General features: G+C 44.8%; 1 pseudogene; it reads right to left on the reverse strand.

Moving 5' to 3' along the window:
- The window catches only part of LOC144333641 (uncharacterized), a 39602-nt pseudogene that overhangs the window by 5698 nt on the left and 14870 nt on the right, over positions 1 to 19034 (reverse strand).

Genomic DNA, 19034 nt, shown 5'->3' on the forward strand with positions numbered 1-19034 from the left:
CCGGGTTCATCTCACTGGGGAGTGCCGGACAATCGGTGCTGGTCAGCTGGTGCAGCCCGACCAGCGAGAGCTGAAGCAGGGCGAGGCATCGCCCTCACCTGGGAAGCACAAGGGGGAAGGGAATCCCTTTTCCTAGCCAAGGGAAACTGAGACACACAACACCTGGAAAATCGGGTAACTCCCACCCTAATACTGTGCTTTACCAAAGGTCTCAGCAAATGGCACGCCAGGAGATTATATCCCACACCTGGCCCGGAGGGTCCCACGCCCACGGAGCCTTCCTCATTGCTAGCACAGCAGTCTGAGAGCTAACTGCAAGGCAGCAGCAAGGCTGGGGGAGGGGCGCCCGCCATTGCTGAGGCTTACGTAGGTAAACAAAACAGCCTGGGAAGCTCGAACTGGGTGGAGCCCACCACAGCTAAAGGAGGATTGCCTGTCTGTAGACTTCACCTCTGGGGACAAGGCAGAGCTAAACAAAAAGCAGTAAAAACCTCTACAGATGTAAATAACCCTGTCTGACAGCTTTGAAGAGAGCAGTGGATCTCCCAGCATGGAGGCTGAGATCTGAGAACGGACAGACTGCCTGCTCAAGTGGGTCCCTGACCCCTGAGTAGCTTAACTGGGAGACATCACCCACTAAGTGCAGACGGACACCTCACACCTCACACAGCTGGGTACACCCCTGAGACGAAGCTTCCAGAGCAAGAATCAGACAGCAACACTCGTTTTTCAGCAATATTCTATCTTCTGCAGCCTCTGCTACTGATACCCAGGCAAACAGGGTCTGGAGTAGACCTCAAGCAATCTCCAACAGACCTACAGCTGAGGGTCCTGACTGTTAGAAGGAAAACTAACAAACAGAAAGGACACCCACACCAAATCCCCATCAGTACGTCACCATCATCAAAGACCAAAGGCAGATAAAACCACAAAGATGGGGAAAAAGCAGGGCAGAAAAGCTGGAAATTCCAAAAATCGGAGCACATCTCCCCCTCCAAAGGAACGCAGCTCATTGCCAGCAACGGATCAAAGCTGGATGGAGAATGACTTTGACGAGTTGAGAGAAGAAGGCTTCAGCCGATCAAACTTCTCAGAGCTAAAGGAGGAACTATGTACCCAGCGCAAAGAAACTAAAAATCTTGAAAAAAGAATGGAAGAATGGATAACTAGAATAATCAATGCAGAGAAGGCCATAAACGAACTGACAGAGATAAAAACCATGACACGAGAAATACGTGACAAATGCACAAGCTTCAGTAACCAACTCGATCAACTGGGAGAAAGAGTATCAATGACTGAAGATCAAATGAATGAAATGAGGCGAGAAGAGACGTCTAGAGAAAAAAGAGGAAAAAGAAATGAACAAAGCCTCCAAGAAATATGGGATTATGTGCAAAGACCAAATCTACGTCTGATTGGTGTGCCTGAAAGTGAGGCGGAAAATGGAACCAAGTCGGAAAACACTCTTCAGGACATCATCCAGGAGAACTTCCCCAACCTAGTAAGGCAGGCCAACATTCAAATTCAGGAAATACAGAGAATGTCACAAGATACTCCTCGAGAAGAGCAACTCCAAGACTCATAATTGTCAGATTCACCAAAGTTGAAATGAAGGAAAAAATGTTAAGGGCAGCCAGAAAGAAAGGTCGGGTTACCCACAAAGGGAAGCCCACCAGACTAACGGCAGATCTCTCGGCAGTAACTCTACAAGCCAGAAGAGAGTGAGGGCCAATATTCAACATTCTTAAAGAAAAGAATTTTCAACCCAGAATATCATATCCAGCCAAACTAAGTTTCATCAGTGAAGGAGAAATAAAATCCTTTACAGACAAGCAAATGCTTAGAGATTTTGTCACAACCAGGCCTGCCCTACAAGAGACCCTGAAGGAAGCACTAAACATGGAAAGGAACAACTGGTACCAGCCATTGCAAAAACATACCAAAATGTAAAGACCATCAATGCTAGGAAGAAATTGCATCAACTAACGAGAAAAATAACCAGCTAATATCACAATGACAGGATCAAGTTCACACATAACAATATTAACCTTAAATGTAAATGGACTAAATGCTCCAATTAAAAGACACAGGCCGGGCGAGGTGGCTCAAGCCTGTAATCCCAGCACTTTGGGAGGCCGAGACGGGCGGATCACGAGGTCAGGAGATCGAGACCATCCTGGCTAACACAGTGAAACCCCGTCTCTACTAAAAATACAAAAACTTAGTCGGGCGAGGTGGCAGGCGCCTGTAGTCCCAGCTACTCGGGAGGCTGAGGCAGGAGAATGGCGTGAACCCGGGAGGCGGAGCTTGCAGTGAGCTGAGATCCGGCCACTGCACTCCAGCCTGGGTGACAGAGCGAGACTCCGTCTCAAAAAAAAAAAAAAAAAAAAAAAAAAAAAAAAAAATAAAAGACACAGACTGGCAAATTGGATAAAGAGTCAAGACCCATCAGTTTGCTGTATTCAGGAGACCTATCTCACATGCAAAGACACACATAGGCTCAAAATAAACAGATGGAGGAAGATCTACCAAGCAAATGGAGAACAAAAAAACGCAGGGGTTGCAATCCTAGTCTCTGATAAAACAGACTTTAAACCATCAAAGATCAAAAGAGACAAAGAAGGCCATTACATAATGGTAAAGGGATCAATTCAACAGGAAGAGCTAACTATCCTAAATATATATGCACCCAATACAGGAGCACCCAGATTCATAAAGCAAGTCCTTAGAGACTTACAAAGAGACTTAGACTCCCATACAATAATAGTGGGAGACTTCACTGCACTGTCAACATTAGACAGATCAACGAGACAGAAAGTTAACAAGGATATCCAGGAATTGAACTCAACTCTGCACCAAGCAGACCTAATAGACATCTACAGAACTCTCCACCCCAAATCAACAGAATATACATTCTTCTCAGCACCACATCACACTTATTCCAAAATTGACCACATAACTGGAAGTAAAGCACTCCTCAGCAAATGTAAAAGAACAGAAAGTATAACAAACTGTCTCTCAGACCACAGTGCAATCAAACTAGAACTCAGGACTAAGAAACTCAATCAAAACCACTCAACTACATGGAAACTGAACAACCTGCTCCTGAGTGACTCCTGGGTACATAATGAAATGAAGGCAGAAATAAAGATGTTCTTTGAAACCAATGAGAACAAAGATACAACATACCAGAATCTCTGGGACACATTTAAAGCAGTGTGTAGAGGGAAATTTATAGCACTAAATGCCCACAAGAGAAAGCTGGAAAGATCTAAAATTGACACCCTAACATCACAATTAAAAGAACTAGAGAAGCAAGAGCAAACATATTCAAAAGCTAGCAGAAGGCAAGAAATAACTAAGATCAGAGCAGAACTGTAGGAGGTAGAGACACAAAAAACCCTCCAAAAAATCAATGAATCCAGGAGCTGGTTTTTTGAAAAGATCAACAAAATTGATAGACTGCTAGCAAGACTAATAAAGAAGAAAAGAGAGAAGAATCAAATAGATGCAATAAAAAATGATAAAGGAGATATCACCACCGACCCCACAGAAATACAAACTACCATCAGAGAATACCATAAACACCTCTACGCAAATAAACTAGAAAACCTAGAAGACATGGATAATTTCCTGGACACTTACACTCTCCCAAGACTAAACCAGGAAGAAGCTGAATCCCCGAATACACCAATAGCAGGCTCTGAAATGAGGTAATAATTAACAGCCTACCAACCAAAAAATGTTCAGGACCAGACAGATTCACAGCCAAATTCTACCAGAGGTACAAGGAGGAGTTGGTACCATTCCTTCTGAAACTATTCCAAGCAATAGAAAAAGAGGGAATCCTCCCTAACTCATTGTATGAGGCCAATATCATCCTGATACCAAAGCCTGGCAGAGACACAACAAAAAAAGAGACTTTTAGATCAATATCCCTGATGAACATCGATACAAAAATCCTCAGTAAAATACTGGCAAACCGAATCCAGCAGCACATCAAAAAGCTTATCCACCATAATCAAGTGGGCTTCATCTCTGGGATGCAAGGCTGGTTCAACATATGCAAATCAATAAACATAATCCAGCATATAAACAGAACCAAAAACAAAAACCACATGATTATCTCAATAGATGCAGAAAAGGCCTTTGACAAAATTCAACAGCCTTTCATGCTAAAAACTCTCAATAAATTCGGTATTGATGGAACGTATCTCAAAATAATAAGAGCTATTTATGACAAACCCACAGCCAATATCATACTGAATGGGCAAAAACTGGAAGCATTCCCTTTGAAAACTGGCACAAGACAGGGATGACCTCTCTCACCACTCCTATTCAACATAGTGGTGGACGTTTTGGCTAGGGCAATCAGGCAAGAGAAAGAAATAAAGGGTATTCAGTTAGGAAAAGAAGAAGTCAAATTGTCCCTGTTTGCAGATGACATTATTGTATATTTAGAAAACCCCATTGTCTCAGCCCAAAATCTCCTTAAGCTGATAAGCAACTTCAGCAAAGTCTCAGCATACAAAATCAATGTGCAAAAATCACAAGCATTCTTATACACCAGTAACAGACAAACAGAGAGCCAAATCATGAATGAACTCCCACTCACAACAGCTTCAAAGAGAATAAAATACCTAGGAATCCAACTTACAAGGGATGTAAAGGACCTCTTCAAGGAGAACTACAAACCACTGCTCAGTGAAATAGAAGAGGACACAAACAAATGGAAGAACATACCATGCTCATGGATAGGAAGAATCAATATTGTGAAAATGGCCATACTGCCCAAGGTAATTTATAGATTCAATGCCATCCCCATCAAACTACCAATGACTTTCTTTACAGAATTGGAAAAAACTGCTTTACAGTTCATATGGAACCAAAAAAGAGCCCGCATTGCCAAGACAATCCTAAGTCAAAAGAATAAAGCTAGAGGCATCACACTACCTGACTTCAAACTATACTACAAGGCTACAGTAACCAAAACAGCATGGTACTGGTACCAAAACAGAGATATAGACCAATGGAACAGAACAGAGCCCTCAGAAATAATACCACACATCTACAGCTATCTGATCTTTGACAAACCTGAGAAAAACAAGAAATGGGGAAAGGATTCCCTATTTAATAAATGGTGCTGGGAAAACTGGCTAGCCATAAGCAGAAAGCTGAAACTGGATCCTTTCCTTACTCCTTATATGAAAATTAATTCAAGATGAATTAGAGACTTAAATGTTAGACCTAATACCATAAAAACTCTAGAAGAAAACCTAGGTAATACCATTCAGGACATAGGCATGGGTAAGGACTTCATGTCTAAAACAGCAAAAGCAATGGCAACAAAAGCCAAAATTGACAAATGGTATCTAATTAAACTAAAGAGCTTCTGCACAGCAAAAGAAACTACCATCAGAGTGAACAGGCAACCTACAGAATGGGAGAAAATTTTTGCAATCTATTCATCTGACAAAGGGCTAATATCCAGAACCTACAAAGAACTCAAACAAATTTACAAGTAAAAAACAAACAACCCCATCAAAAAGTGGGCAAAGGATATGAACAGACATTTCTCAAAAAAAGACATTCATACAGCCAACAGACACATGAAAAAATGCTCGTCATCACTGGCCATCAGAGAAATGCAAATCAAAACCACAATGAGATACCGTCTCACACCAGTTAGAATGGCAATCATTAAAAAGTCAGGAAATAGGTGCTGGAGAGGATGTGAAGAAATAGGAACACTTTTACACTGTTGGTGGGGTTGTAAACTAGTTCAACCATTGTGGAAAACAGTATGGCGATTCCTCAAGGATCGGGAACTAGAAATACCATATGACTCAGCCATCACATTACTGGGTATATACCCAAAGGATTATAAATCATGCTGCTATAAAGACACATGCACATGTATGTTTATTGCAGCACTATTCACAATAGCAAAGACTTGGAATCAACCCAAATGTCCATCAGTGACAGACTGGATTAAGAAAATGTGGCACATATACACCATGGAATACTATGCAGCCATAAAAAAGGATGAGTTCGTGTCCTTTGTAGGGACATGAACTCCTTTGTAGGGACATGGGTGCAGCTGGAAACCATCATTCTCAGCAAACTTTTGCAAGAACAGAAAACCAAACACCGCATGTTCTCACTCATAGGTGGGAATTGAACACTGAGATCACTTGGACATGGGAAGGGGAACATCACACACTGGGCCTATTATGGGGAGGGATGGCATTGGGAGTTATAACTGATGTAAATGACAAGTTGATGGGTGCTGACGAGTTCATGGGTGCAGCACACCAACATGGCACATGTATACATATGTAATAAACCTGCACGTTGTGCACATGTACCCTGGAACTTAAAGTATAATTTTAAAAAATTTTTTAAAAATAAAATAAAAAGGACATTGGTGAAGAAGTAGAAAAAGTTTGAGTAAGGTAGATAGTCTAGTTAGTAATATTGTACTAGTGTTAATTTCCTGTTCTTGAAAATTGTATGTTTTTGTGAGACACTAAAAATAGGAAAAGTTGAGAGACAGATGAGAACTCTTTGTATTATTTTGGCAACTTTTTCATTAATTATAAAACTGGTTCAAAGCAAAATGTCTATGAAGATCAAATAGTGAAAATAATAAAGAACTGGGGAAATGCAAAGACATGGATCGAAAAGAATACAGAATCTAAAACTTCCATCTATGTATTATACTTTGTATATAATAAAAGTCGCTTCAATAATCAGTGGGTAAACTAAAAGGTTTCTTATTAAATGCTGTGGGAAAACTGGTTCACTATTTTGTGGGAAAAAAAAAAAAAGATCTTATCACATCACACCAAAACCAATCTAAAAGGATTAAATACCTTATAAAAAGCAAAAACTAAGACAATAATAGAATAAAACATCAAATAGTTTTGGAACATGTGTATGTAGAAATATGTTTTATCTTTTTAGAAAGACAAACTATAATCGGTACAGATGAGTATATCAAAACTAAAGATTTTGGTTCAATAAAAGACAGCAAAAATATATCCACATGTTGTAAGACAGAATGGTGATGTATGCAATTTCTAAAACAGCTACAGATTTAAAATTATATTATTTTAGAAGATCAATTCTAGTTTTGCATTAGATTGAAACTCACTTTTTGGTGCGATTCTGCAGGACAGTCCTTTCAAGGCTTTTCTTTTGTTGTGTCCATCATCCTCAAGAAGGCCACAGTCCTTGGCGTCCACGTGATCAGTGAGCTTCCCATCTTGTACTTCTTCCCTTCAAGGAGGAAGAGATAACAGAAATGCAGTCAGGTCCCTCGGCAGAGTCCCTCACGTGGCCTCCCAGGCATGGTCTGGTGGTCAGTGGCCAGCTACACCCAGGGCACTCACCTAGAGAGACCCCTGACAACAGGCACACGGGGCCAGGCTAGGTGCCACCAGGCACCAACAAGGTTAAACACAGCAGGGTCTTTGAGTGTGGCCCACCTCTAAGTCTGAGGGTCACCCAGGGAGATGCTCTACTCCGTCTTGGATTCCCACTCCGAGCTCTTGAATCTTCTCTTCAAAAGCAGTTTCCACTTCACTTTTTTTCCTAATGAATATGCCACAAAGAATGCCTCCGAGACAAATGCTATGAAAATCCTGAGGAGGAAGAGGTGGAGGGGGTTAGGTTGAACAGCCACGGTCTAGATGACAACGAATCCTGGCTCTAAAGGGCGCTTGGCCCAAGTACAAAGGCAGCCTATTGCTGCAGAGAAAATGCAAGACATGGGGAGAAATGACAACAAAGTATGCCCCAAGGACTGGACAGAACTCCCATTCAATCCGGAGACTCATTCCTCCTCTACATCCTAATTAAACAATGAACATCAGGAAGAAAATACAGTTTATTTGAAGGGGAACCTTAGGCCAAATAATTGCTGGAAGACAATTCTCCATGAAAGTCTCAGGTGTCTGTGGAGTCAGGGTCTACTGCACAAAGGCCTCTAGAGCCAGTTTAGGAATGTGTCTCTAAGGAGGTGTTCCAGGACAGTGACACAGAGGGAGGGCTCCCTCCCCACGGACAGTCCAAGGCAGCAAAGATAAAGACCGTACATTATCTCCCAGGAGATTTGCTTGCATTCCAGAGTAAAGATCAAGTCAGTCTCTCTCTCTCCTCCTCCTTCTACTCCTCCACCTTTTTCTCTCCCCTCAGCAAGGAGGATGAGCAGGTCACCAGCAGCCCTACATGAGATCAGTTGCCTGATTTTGGAGTCCCGTGCTGCACCACAGCCACTCCATCCGGTCCTCACCACACTGGCCTGTGGAATTAGGGCTCAGGAAACTGACATGAAGCGTTGCTGGGGCTGCTACTCTTGCCATGAATAGCAGGCCGGCCTGTGTCTGGCCCGGGATCCGGTGTTTCCTGTTAGTATGTGCATTGGCAAATGAACATGTTAGCTTGCCAGCAGGGTGACATCTCAGAGCCTTCATGTTCCTGACTTGACAGTAATGATGACATAGCCCAGGGCTGTCACAGCACTCGCAGGCTTTTTGGAGGGCAGTAGAAAATATCTGGCCAGACATAATGGCTCACATCTGTAATTCCAGCACTTTGGGAGGCAGAGGTGGGAGGCTCCCGTAAGCCCAGAAGTTTGAGACTAGCCTGGGTAACATAGTGAGACCTCATCTCTATACAAATTTTTAAAAAGAACTCATTACAGCCTTTTTAAGAACTCCAGCCCCAGCTCTGAGAGGGGTACCATCCTGATGACCAGAAAACGGCCATGTGAAAGAATCACAACGATCACAGGTACTCAAATGCAGGCCACTGGAGTCACAGATTACAAGAGAAAGAAGAGTCATTTTGAGAGGGGACATGTCATAGCAGCTTTCAAATGCTTACTGAGTTTTCCCATGGAAAAGAGATAAGGACAGAACTGGGATCAGTGAGTAAAATTTGCCTGGGGGCACATTCCCCTCCCACTAGAACCCACCATGGGGCTTCCGCTAGAATTCACCTGGGGGCACATTGCCACTAGAATTCATAAGGGGAGGCCAGGTGCAGTGGCTCACGCCCGTAATCCCAGCACTTTGGGAGGCTGAGGTGGGTGGATCACCTGAGGTCAGGAGTTCGAGACCAGCCTGGCCAACATGGTGAAACACTGTCTCTACTAAAAATACAAAAATTAGCCGGGCTTGGTGGCGGGCTCCTGTAATTCCAGCTACTGGGGAGGCTGAAGCAGGAGAAACGCTTGAACCCAGGAGGCGAAGATTGCAGTGAGCAGAGATCCTACAAATGTACTCCAGCCTGGGTGACAGAGTGAGACTCTGTCTCAAAAAACCAAACCAAAACAACAACAAAAATATTTCACCTGGGGACACATTTCCCTTCCACTAGAACTCACCAGGAGTCCCTTCTACTAGAAGTCACCTGGGGGCTCATTTTCCCTCTACCTGTGGATGTGCTAACTACCAGAGCAGGATGACAAGGGAGCTGACCCCTTTGGCTCTTCGGAGTCCCATTGGTTAGCTGGATTTCAGTGGAAGCTGGACAGCAACTCAGGGGGCATGTTTCAGAGATGATTCAATCTTAGTGGGGAAGGGTAGGTAGACAAGCCAGGCCTCAGTTCCCTTCTGGTCCACACTACTTGGAAGGCTCCGAAACGTATGTTATATACAGATGTGCCACATGCTGGTGACACCGCAGGGAACACAGATATGGACAGAAAGAAGACCCTTCCCTCCAAGAGCTTAGCACCCATTGGGAAGATGCCACCCACCCAACCTATACCAGGGTGGGACAGGAGAAGAGGGGCGGTCCCTTAGGTGTGCTGAAAAAGGAGATCCAAAATTCCCAACGCGGCTGGCGGAAACTCGCTTAACAATGAGGATGACGACCACTATGTGGAACAAGATGAAGTACAGCTGCAAGCCTGGTGGGTCACCAGGGCAAAGCCATCTGGAAGGAGTAGGAAGTTAAGGAACCAGACCTTTGAGAAACTCCATGGGTCCCCTGAACTCCAAGAGGCCAACAGATAATCCTCTTCTGAGGATTTACTTTCCACCTTTTCTACCTCACCCCAGGGTGCAGACCATCCCATGGATCTCCACCTTCTCAGAAAGGACACTGTGCCACTGGTGAACCACTGTGAGCTCCGTCAGCACAGTGAATGCAGAGGCCGAGTCACTGAAGTTGTTCTTGCAGTACCTGCTTCAGGCAAACGCAGAGTCCTGTAAGGCTCAGTTCCACAAACCAGGGCGTCAGGAGCAGCGAAATTCGGATCAAAGGATTGAACTTTGCCATGGAACACTCCCATCCTGACGATGGCAACGACATAGAAGACCACCTAGGATGGGAGACACTGGGTCACCAGCAGGCGCCCAACGCTGCAGAGGAGCAGGCAGAAGCAGTGGGAAGAACTGTAGGTCCAGCCAGTCATGCTCCCAGGGCCTGGCAGAAAGGGCATTACTAGCTTGTATTCCCAGGGAGGGTCACCCTCCCCAGTCAGGAGTTCCAAGCAGCCAGAAGAGGGTGGGCAGGGGTCAGCCAGTCTGCCAGGAAGGCTGAGCTATTTGCAGAGGGACAGAGGACGCGGCCAGCTGGGCCACACCTTGACCTCCCCAGAGTCTATTTACAAAGTCAGAAACGAAGCTCCTAGCAAGTTAGTGGGTTAAATATTCAAAAATATAATAGTACTCTAGGGAAAAAAAAGTAATAAAGGTCAATCTTCACCTTGTTCTTTATACTAAAATAAATTTCAAAATAAATAACCAAAGAGTTAGATGTAAACAAACAAAAAACGCATACCTGTACTACAAAAAAAAAAAAAAAAAAAGTAGAAAAAGCCCTTACTGAGCATGATTTAAAACCTAGAAACTGCAAAAATTGACAAGTATGATATGTAATAAATCTAAGCTTTTATACACTCAAAAACCAAACCAAAACAAAAAGCCTTTATGTCAAAAAGGAAAAAAAGGTAGCAGATAAGGAAAAAGGAAAAATAATTGCTCTGACAGCCTACCAAGGCCCTATTTCCTTTAGAGGTCAAAGGCATATCATATCAAAAATTAAACAAACGGAAGAACAGACCAAAGATGTAAACAGGCTGTTTACTGAAAAATAAGCATAAATGGCAAAAAGGACATAGAAAAGATGCTTGGCCTCATGAATAACTAAACAAATGCAGTCCAAATGATACAATGCTGTTTCCTCTCCTATCAGATGGGGAAAAAAATGGAAACATTTAATAACCCCCAGTGGGGAGGGGTGCAGAGAAACACATGCTGTTGCGCACTGTGGTCTGGAGTACCTGTGGCAGCCCGTCTTTTGGAAGGCAGGTTGCCATTATCGACCCAAATTTTAAACCCATTTACCTTTGGCCAGCAGTTCCACTTCTGGGAATGTATGCAACAGATCCACGCACATAAACCCCCACGCACATAAACCCACAAAGATGCATGCACAAGAAGAGTCCTTGCTGCATCATTTGTGATGGCAAGAAGGCAAGACCACTCAGCAGTCTGTCAGTAGTGGGGCTGGGCAGACACATACTGGACTCTTCCATCCATGGAGCACTTTTAATCATGGCAGAGCTTACCTGCAGGCACGTGCCTCCCAGAACACAGGAAGAAAATATTCAGAAGAAAGTCGTACAACAATATTTTGAATGTGTTATCCCACTTGACTAAGGATAAACTGGATACCTACAGGCATGCATGTGATACTCATATATGTTGAAATATTTAGGAAGAGTAATAAGAAATGCTGAATATTTGCCTCTGGAAAAGAGCCATGTTGGGGGTAGGCATGGGCGACTTATAATCAATCTTTCACTCTTCTGTGCTAATGGAATTTTTTTTTTTTTTTTTTTACCATTATCAATGAAAAGAACAATAAATGCTCTGTTGCAGCCTCCACCGCATCCAGGTGGAACCACCCTAGAGTGGGAGGCTCCTGGTCCCTGTGCAGCCTTGTATGGCCTCATTGTTGCTACTGCGGACCTCAAGGAGCAGGTGGGCCCTCTCCACACCAGGGCAAAGGAGGCTGTCCCTGGCACTCCCTGAAAGGAAGCTGGCCCTTAAACCTACATCCTTAAGAGCCTACGTGCTTACCTGCTAGCCGGGAATACCCATCTGGACTGTGGATGGGAAAGAAACTGGGTCAGCCCATTGGGTTGTTGGTGTTTACTGCAGCACCCAGTGTACCTAACTGGTGTATGCCCAATGTTTCTAGAAACGTCAGGTTGCTTAAGAATGGCTACTGGAAACCAGTGAATTTCATTTACTTATTCTCCCTTTCTTTCTCTCCCTTAAAATAAGGCTTACTTTGGGAGGCCAAGGTGGGCAGATCACGAGATCAGGAAATCGAGACCATCCTGGCTAACACAGTGAAACCCCGTCTCTACTAAAAATACAAAAAATTAGCCAGACGTGGTGGCGGGTGCCTGTAGTCCCAGCTACTCAGGAGGCTGAGGCAGGAGAATGGCGAGAACCTGGGAGGTGGAGCTTGCAGTGAGCCGAGATCGCGCCACCGCACTCCAGCCTGGGGACAGAGCGAAGACTCCGTCTCAAAAAAAAAAAAAAAAGGCTTATTGAGAGTTGCCAAGAATGAACATCTTACCACTTTTGTTACATCAGATAGCAACGAGAGCAGCTACTTGCAAAGACAAGTCCACCAAACATCAGCATCGTGGGCCCGACGTTAATTAATGTGGTCACTAAAACCCGGAATCTAGGACAAAACAAAGTCACTGACACAAGGCAAAAGGGAAGGTGGGAAGTAAAACTCACACCCCACCGCCATGTTCCCCTCCACACCTTTCCCCAGGCCTGAATCTGTTCTTTAAATGTCCTCAGGAATTTGCCTTTGTAGCTGCGTCAGCATCGGTCCACCCACCAAGCTAACAGGGAGTTAACCGGTGGCTTCTCCTGAAGCAAAGCAAGGCAGGCTGGACCAAAGCAAGGAAGGCAGTCATAGAGAAACTCATCAGGAAGACACGGGTGGGTGTGGAGACGGGAAAAGGATTTAGCCTCATCTGTTTTTCTCCCCCAACTTTTCCTCCATCCAAATCTAGCCTGTGTTAAGGCTGTCCTGGAGGCTTACGTTGACAACTGAACACCTTCTAGAAGGGCAGGCCCGTCCTCAGTGGGAGCCATTTCCCTAGCACTCCCTGGAAGAACACTGGTCTATCTAACACCGAGGGCAGGGCTTACCTGGGCTTTGGGGTCAGACTCCTGGGTTTGCATCCTGATCTGCCTCTTTCTTGCTGTGCACTATTGGGAGAGTTACTTAACCTCTCTGAGCTTCTGTCATCAACTGTAAGCTAGGGATAATAAAACTAGAGCTATCGGGGGTCACAGGTGGGATTTAATAAGACAATGGTTAACACACTCGAGTTAGCACTAGCTGCCATCATAACTCTTAGTTAGTCACCGTGCAAGCAGGCACAATGCAGGCCAGTCACAGGGATGAAAGTGACTGTCACAATCCCTGTCCTCAGATGCTCTTTACCCATCTTCATTGGCTTCGGTCCCCACAGCTGTGCACCCCAGAGAACCCCAACAAGTTACATCCTGGATTCATAATTGGGCACATGTACAGTAAGCAGGTGAAGGTGCTTTCCACAAGGCCCAATGTGGGAAGCCCTCAAGCCCAGCTATTGCATGCCACTTTCTCTTTATCTTTGAAGGCTGAGGATGACCCTTAAGAGCCGGAGTATTCTCAATACCAAGACAATATCCAGGATATGCTGACTGTTATATTCCCTGGCTGGAAAAGAACACAATCGTTTAACATTCCATTGTCTCAGAGCCTCTGGCTTGTTCCTTTTACGCAGTGAGGTCTGAGGCTCTGTGGGTACCAGGGATGATGTAGCTTCACTTCAAGGACAGACAACGGCTGTGAGCAATGAGGAAGCAAGAGCTGCCTGGAAACACCAACCACTCTTGCACATCAAAGCCGGGGGCCAGCTTTAAAGAGATGCCCAAGTGAGCGTTTGGTGTGATGGATGCTTACAAACAAAATCTCTAAGATACAGCTAAACACAAACAAAGCCACCATCCTCCCAAGAGGATGCAACATTTTAAATTATTTTTTGTCCCCTTTTTCTGGCTCCAAACATCTTAACAGTGCACAGCAGGTGTTCAACAGACTGATGAAACGTTCAACAGATTGAATGCAGGATCCCCACCCCAGGAGGTAGTGAAGCTGAGAACTGGCAGCACTGACCTGACTGAATGGTGGCATTGGCCACAGTGACCGCCAGGGCAGCAATGATGATCAATGTATCAAACCCAACAGTGCAAAAGCTAAGTCGGTTATGAATCAAGAGAAAGGCCTGTCAGGTTTAAGACACGATGAATTCTGAGAAAACTTCAAATCCAGTATCGCATGCAATGCAATGATTCAGCCATAAAACTGATTTCCATCATTTTTAGGATGGTAGACATGAAGCCAGAAACACTGTTTGAGCAACCTAATGAGCATCCCTTGGCTGCTCCAAATAACCACCTCTGGGCATTTGTAGAAATCATCTAATTCATATCATAGTAATCATCTTCCAAAATAGGTCTAATCTGTAAGAATACTTTGGCACATTTTCAGAATACACAGTCCAATCTTGGTTGGCATCGATTTTACTAAATGCACTGTAACTTTTTAATTGAAGAGGAAATTCATCACCTTGTTACTTTTCTGTCTGACAACTGTGCCACAGGACAATAGAATATTGGACAACATTAACCCATTCCCCTTTGGTCATATGCACAGCATAATGAGTTCCTGACCCTCAGAGTGGTCAGACCTGCATTTGTGTCTCTGTGTCCCACAGGGCCTGACACAGTCAGGCAGTCTGCAGCATGTGCAAGATGGTTCAGGACTGGGCGTAGGCAGTCTGGAAAAGAAACAGCCCACCGGTAAATACATTCCCCACCCAGGGAAGAGTTTGCTAACAGTCCTCATTGTAAGATGGCAAAGGGAGGTATGGAAGGAATCGCCTTGTTGGGTGTGACGTTCTAAGACTGTAATAATAAGAAATATATATTTGGTCTTCACCACTACACTTGGTTCCTGACCAGAGCCAGAAAATCCTTGTAATTTTCCAACTCATAAAAGTATACCATGCAATTTTACACAGCCATAAAAAAGAATGAAATCATGTCCTTTGCAGTACCATGGATGGAGCTAGAGGCCATAGTCATGAGTGAACTCACACAGGAATAGAAAGCTACATGCTGTCACTTACAAGTGGAAGCTAAATATTGAGCACATATGGACATAAACATGGGAACGACAGACTCTGTGGACAACAAGAGCAGGGAGCAGGGGAGCAAGATGTGGGTTGAAAAACTAACTATTGGATACTGTGATCACTACCTGGGTGCAATATACCTATGTAACAAACCTGCACATGTACCCCAGTGCCTAAAAGTTGAAATTGAAAAAAAAACCAAAAAGAGTAGGCTAGGTGCAGTAGCTCATGCCTGTAATCCCAGCACTTTAGGAGGCTGAGGCAGAGGATCACTTGAGCTGAAGAGTTCAAGACCAGCCCAGGCAACATGGCGAAACCCCGTCTCTACAAAATACAAAAATTAGCCAGGCATGGTTGCGTGTGCCTGTGGTCCCAGCTACTCAGGAGGCCAAGGTGGGAGGATCGCCTGAGCCTGGGAGGTCGAGGCTGCAGTGAGCTGAGATCACACCACACTGCACTCCAGCCTGGGAGACACAGTGAGACGCTTTCTCAAAAAAAGGAGTAATAAAGGTGAAAGGAGAATCTTGTAATTCCTAACAAGCACCTTTCAGCCCCACCTGAGTTCATGTTAATGAAGTGCCTTTGGAAAGCCCTTAGGAATGGGGTTTGTTGCCAGGGGAACTACTGTGCCATTAGAAAGTTGGGACTTTCAGCCCCACCCCTTCTCCAACTCCCAATCTCTATGGAGGGGGAGGAGCTAAAGGTTTAGGTGATCGTCAGTGGCCAAAGATATAATCAATCATGCATACATAATGAAACCTCCATAAAAATTCCAAAGGATAGTGCTGGGAGAACTTCTGGCTTGGTGAACACATGGAGGTGCTGAGAAGAGAGAGTGTATGCTGGGAGAGGGTATGGAAGCTCTGTGCCTCCTCCCCGTACCTTGCCCCTGTAATCTCTTCCACCGGCTATGCCTGAGTTGCATCCTTTTACAATAAACCGGAAATCCAGTAAGTAAATTGTATTCCTAAACTTTGTGAGCTGCTTAGCAAATTATCAAACCCAAGGAGGAGGCCGTGGGAACCTTGGATTTATAGCTGTTCACTTAGAAGCACAGGTGACTCCCTGGCTTGTGCCTGGCCTCTGAAGTGCAGGTGGCCTTGTGGGACTGAGCCTCAACCTATGGAATCTGACAGTAACTCCAGGTAGATAGTGTCAGAATTGAGTAACTTGTAGGACACCCACTTGGTGTCCAGAGAGTTGAGCAATTGGTGGGTGTGAGGAAGAAAACACACACATTTGGTGTCGTAAGTATTGTGAAGCAGTAGAAGAGGACATTTTGCTTTCATTTTAAAAAAGATCCTTTCTAAATTCAAGATGCCATGATCTGTGATTCTAATTTTAGCTAAAGTCAGTTCAAACTGACATCATGAATAGCAGTTTTTACTGAGCCAGAGGTTCAGGATCTTATTAAGATGCCTCCAAACTGGGCAGATGGAACTTGGCGAATGGCAGCCATATTCCCCACAATGTGGTAGGAAATCCCCTCTCACCCCTATGCCAACTCTCCCCTCCCGAGGACACAATCTCACCAATTCCAGAACTGCCTCCTTTTGAAATAGGCTCTGGGCTCACACGTGTACAGCTTCAGGAGTATCTACATGATGTAGAGAGATAGGAAAAGTCATTCTGCATAGGAAATGAAGGGGTTTTCTCATCCAGAGCCATGAATATGGCATTTATTGGAATGATGACATCAAAAACCCAGACAAAAGTCCTGGCATGAGAAAAAAAAAAAAAAAAAAGAAGAGAGACATCCTGTCATGCCACATTTCAGTGACAAGAACATCAGCCTGTTCAGAGGGGCTGTTCTGTTTCCCGGCAGCACACACACTCCTCATCTATGGAAGGTTCCAGTGGGGCTGGGTCCTGACATGCACCTGCCTCCTGCTGCCCCTGGTGCAGGCCTTCTCTCCAAGGAGAAAATGAAGACAGGGTGAGAAGAGACAAGAGAGCCATGGTTTTCAAAGGTGCCTCTTTGGGAGCAGAGCATCTGGGCCCGATGACAGCTCAGGGCACAGGGAGAAGGTTTAAGGTTCAGCACAAGATCATCACACCGTTGCTACTTGCCCCTGGAAACTTAACATGCTTCACTAAGAAAGCTTCTGAAAACCTCTTTACCCTTCATACACCCAGGTCTTCCAAGAGACTGGCACGTTAATCTTCTTCACCAAGTTCAGAGTGAAAATGGGTGAAAAACATGACAGCTGGGCTCAACTCAGCTTTTCAGCTCCAGAGCCAACAGCAGTGGCACAGGGAACACTGGCTAAGTCAGGGGCGTGGCTCTGAGAAGACCAGGAGGGACTAGCCCAGTGTTCTCTGTGATGCCTATACTCCAGGCCCAAACACTTGGGGCTGCATATGGACATGCCAACCTCCACCACGTGAAGCACATTGATAGATCAATGTTGGGAGTTCAACATTGGGACTGACTTCTGTCGATCCCAAGAAGACAGCCTCTCCATGTAGGGCTTTCCTAAAGATAAGATATGGTCAGCTAAAAGGAGCATTTACCTACTTCCAAGGCTGAGCTGCTTGCAAGGACTTCTGAACCACACGCTTTAGTGAAACATTAAATTCAAAGAAAGCAAGAGGCCACCATGGCTAGGAATGAGCCTCTAACAAGAGGGGTATTCCAGGTCACAAATATTAGAAATTGGATCTCAAACTAGGATAAATGGCTTTTTCTGGATGTCATCTACTTGAAAATAAAAGAATTAACTGGCCTCCTCAACAATCATTCCAGCAACTGTAACTCGTGAGTGCTTACCATATAATTCCCAGCATCAAAGGCCACATTTGATATCAACTTCATATTTACTCTGAAGGGGCTGGAATCTCCTGAATTCAGAGAGTGATGACCTTCCCTGGCTTAGAGAGCATATTTAGTCTGTGGCCCTTGATCATCTTAGGAAACATCACAGAAGGAAGCATCATCTAGAAGCCTGTCCTGGTGAAGGTCAAACAGTGTGTTCTGAGGCCTTTCCATGCCTCCTGAGACACCAAAGGCAGGGAGCAGGGGGATAATTTGTAGCTTCAATGATGAAACACATTCTGTAGAGTTGGCATAGCAGATTCCTCTGTTTTTAAAACAGCTTGAGAGAAAACTGCCCCTGTCTCATTTGCTTGTGCCAAACCATCTTCTGGACTAAGAGGCTTGTAGATAACTGGTATACCCATGGCATCCAGGCTTCCAACAAATGTCTCTTGAAGTTGATGGTGACCACTTGGATGTTGAAGAGGTCAGCCAACCGTAGAAAGTTCATTTTGTCTGCAATGGAAATACAACCCCAATATCCATGGCCACTATAACACGAAGGTCCAAAGGGTGAAGCCAAGTCAGCACAGACTCTCGGCTCCACATTTCACAGGTAAATATCTAGAGCCCTAAAGGGTGAAGGCTCAAGGCCAAGGAGCCAGTGAGAGACAGAGAAAAAGAGAGAGGTAGAACCAGCAAGAGGCACTGCCAGCCTCCAGTCCCCCAGGCCTCCTTCCTGTCCTTCCACAGGCCCCTCTGCCAATCCCAAGTAGCTGAAAGCGATTGTGCTCATTTGCAGAAGCCACACCTCACACCCTGCCTTCCACCCTGCGTTCCTCTTCACATGGGCCATTGCTGCTTTCAGTGTCTGCCTTGACCTACCGTTCTAGCCTCAACTCCACTTTCCGTTTCTCTCCATGTAGTTTCCAAAGTATTTGTGATCCACACCCTTGAATTTGAGTTCCTCCCTCTGCACACTCCCTCTCCCTGCCTTCTTCTCAGGGATTCACTCAAACCCGTAGCTTCCAAGATGAGCTCACT

The sequence above is a fragment of the Macaca mulatta genome, chromosome 13 (assembly GCF_049350105.2).
Source record: "Macaca mulatta isolate MMU2019108-1 chromosome 13, T2T-MMU8v2.0, whole genome shotgun sequence".
In the NCBI taxonomy this organism is placed as follows: domain Eukaryota; kingdom Metazoa; phylum Chordata; class Mammalia; order Primates; family Cercopithecidae; genus Macaca; species Macaca mulatta.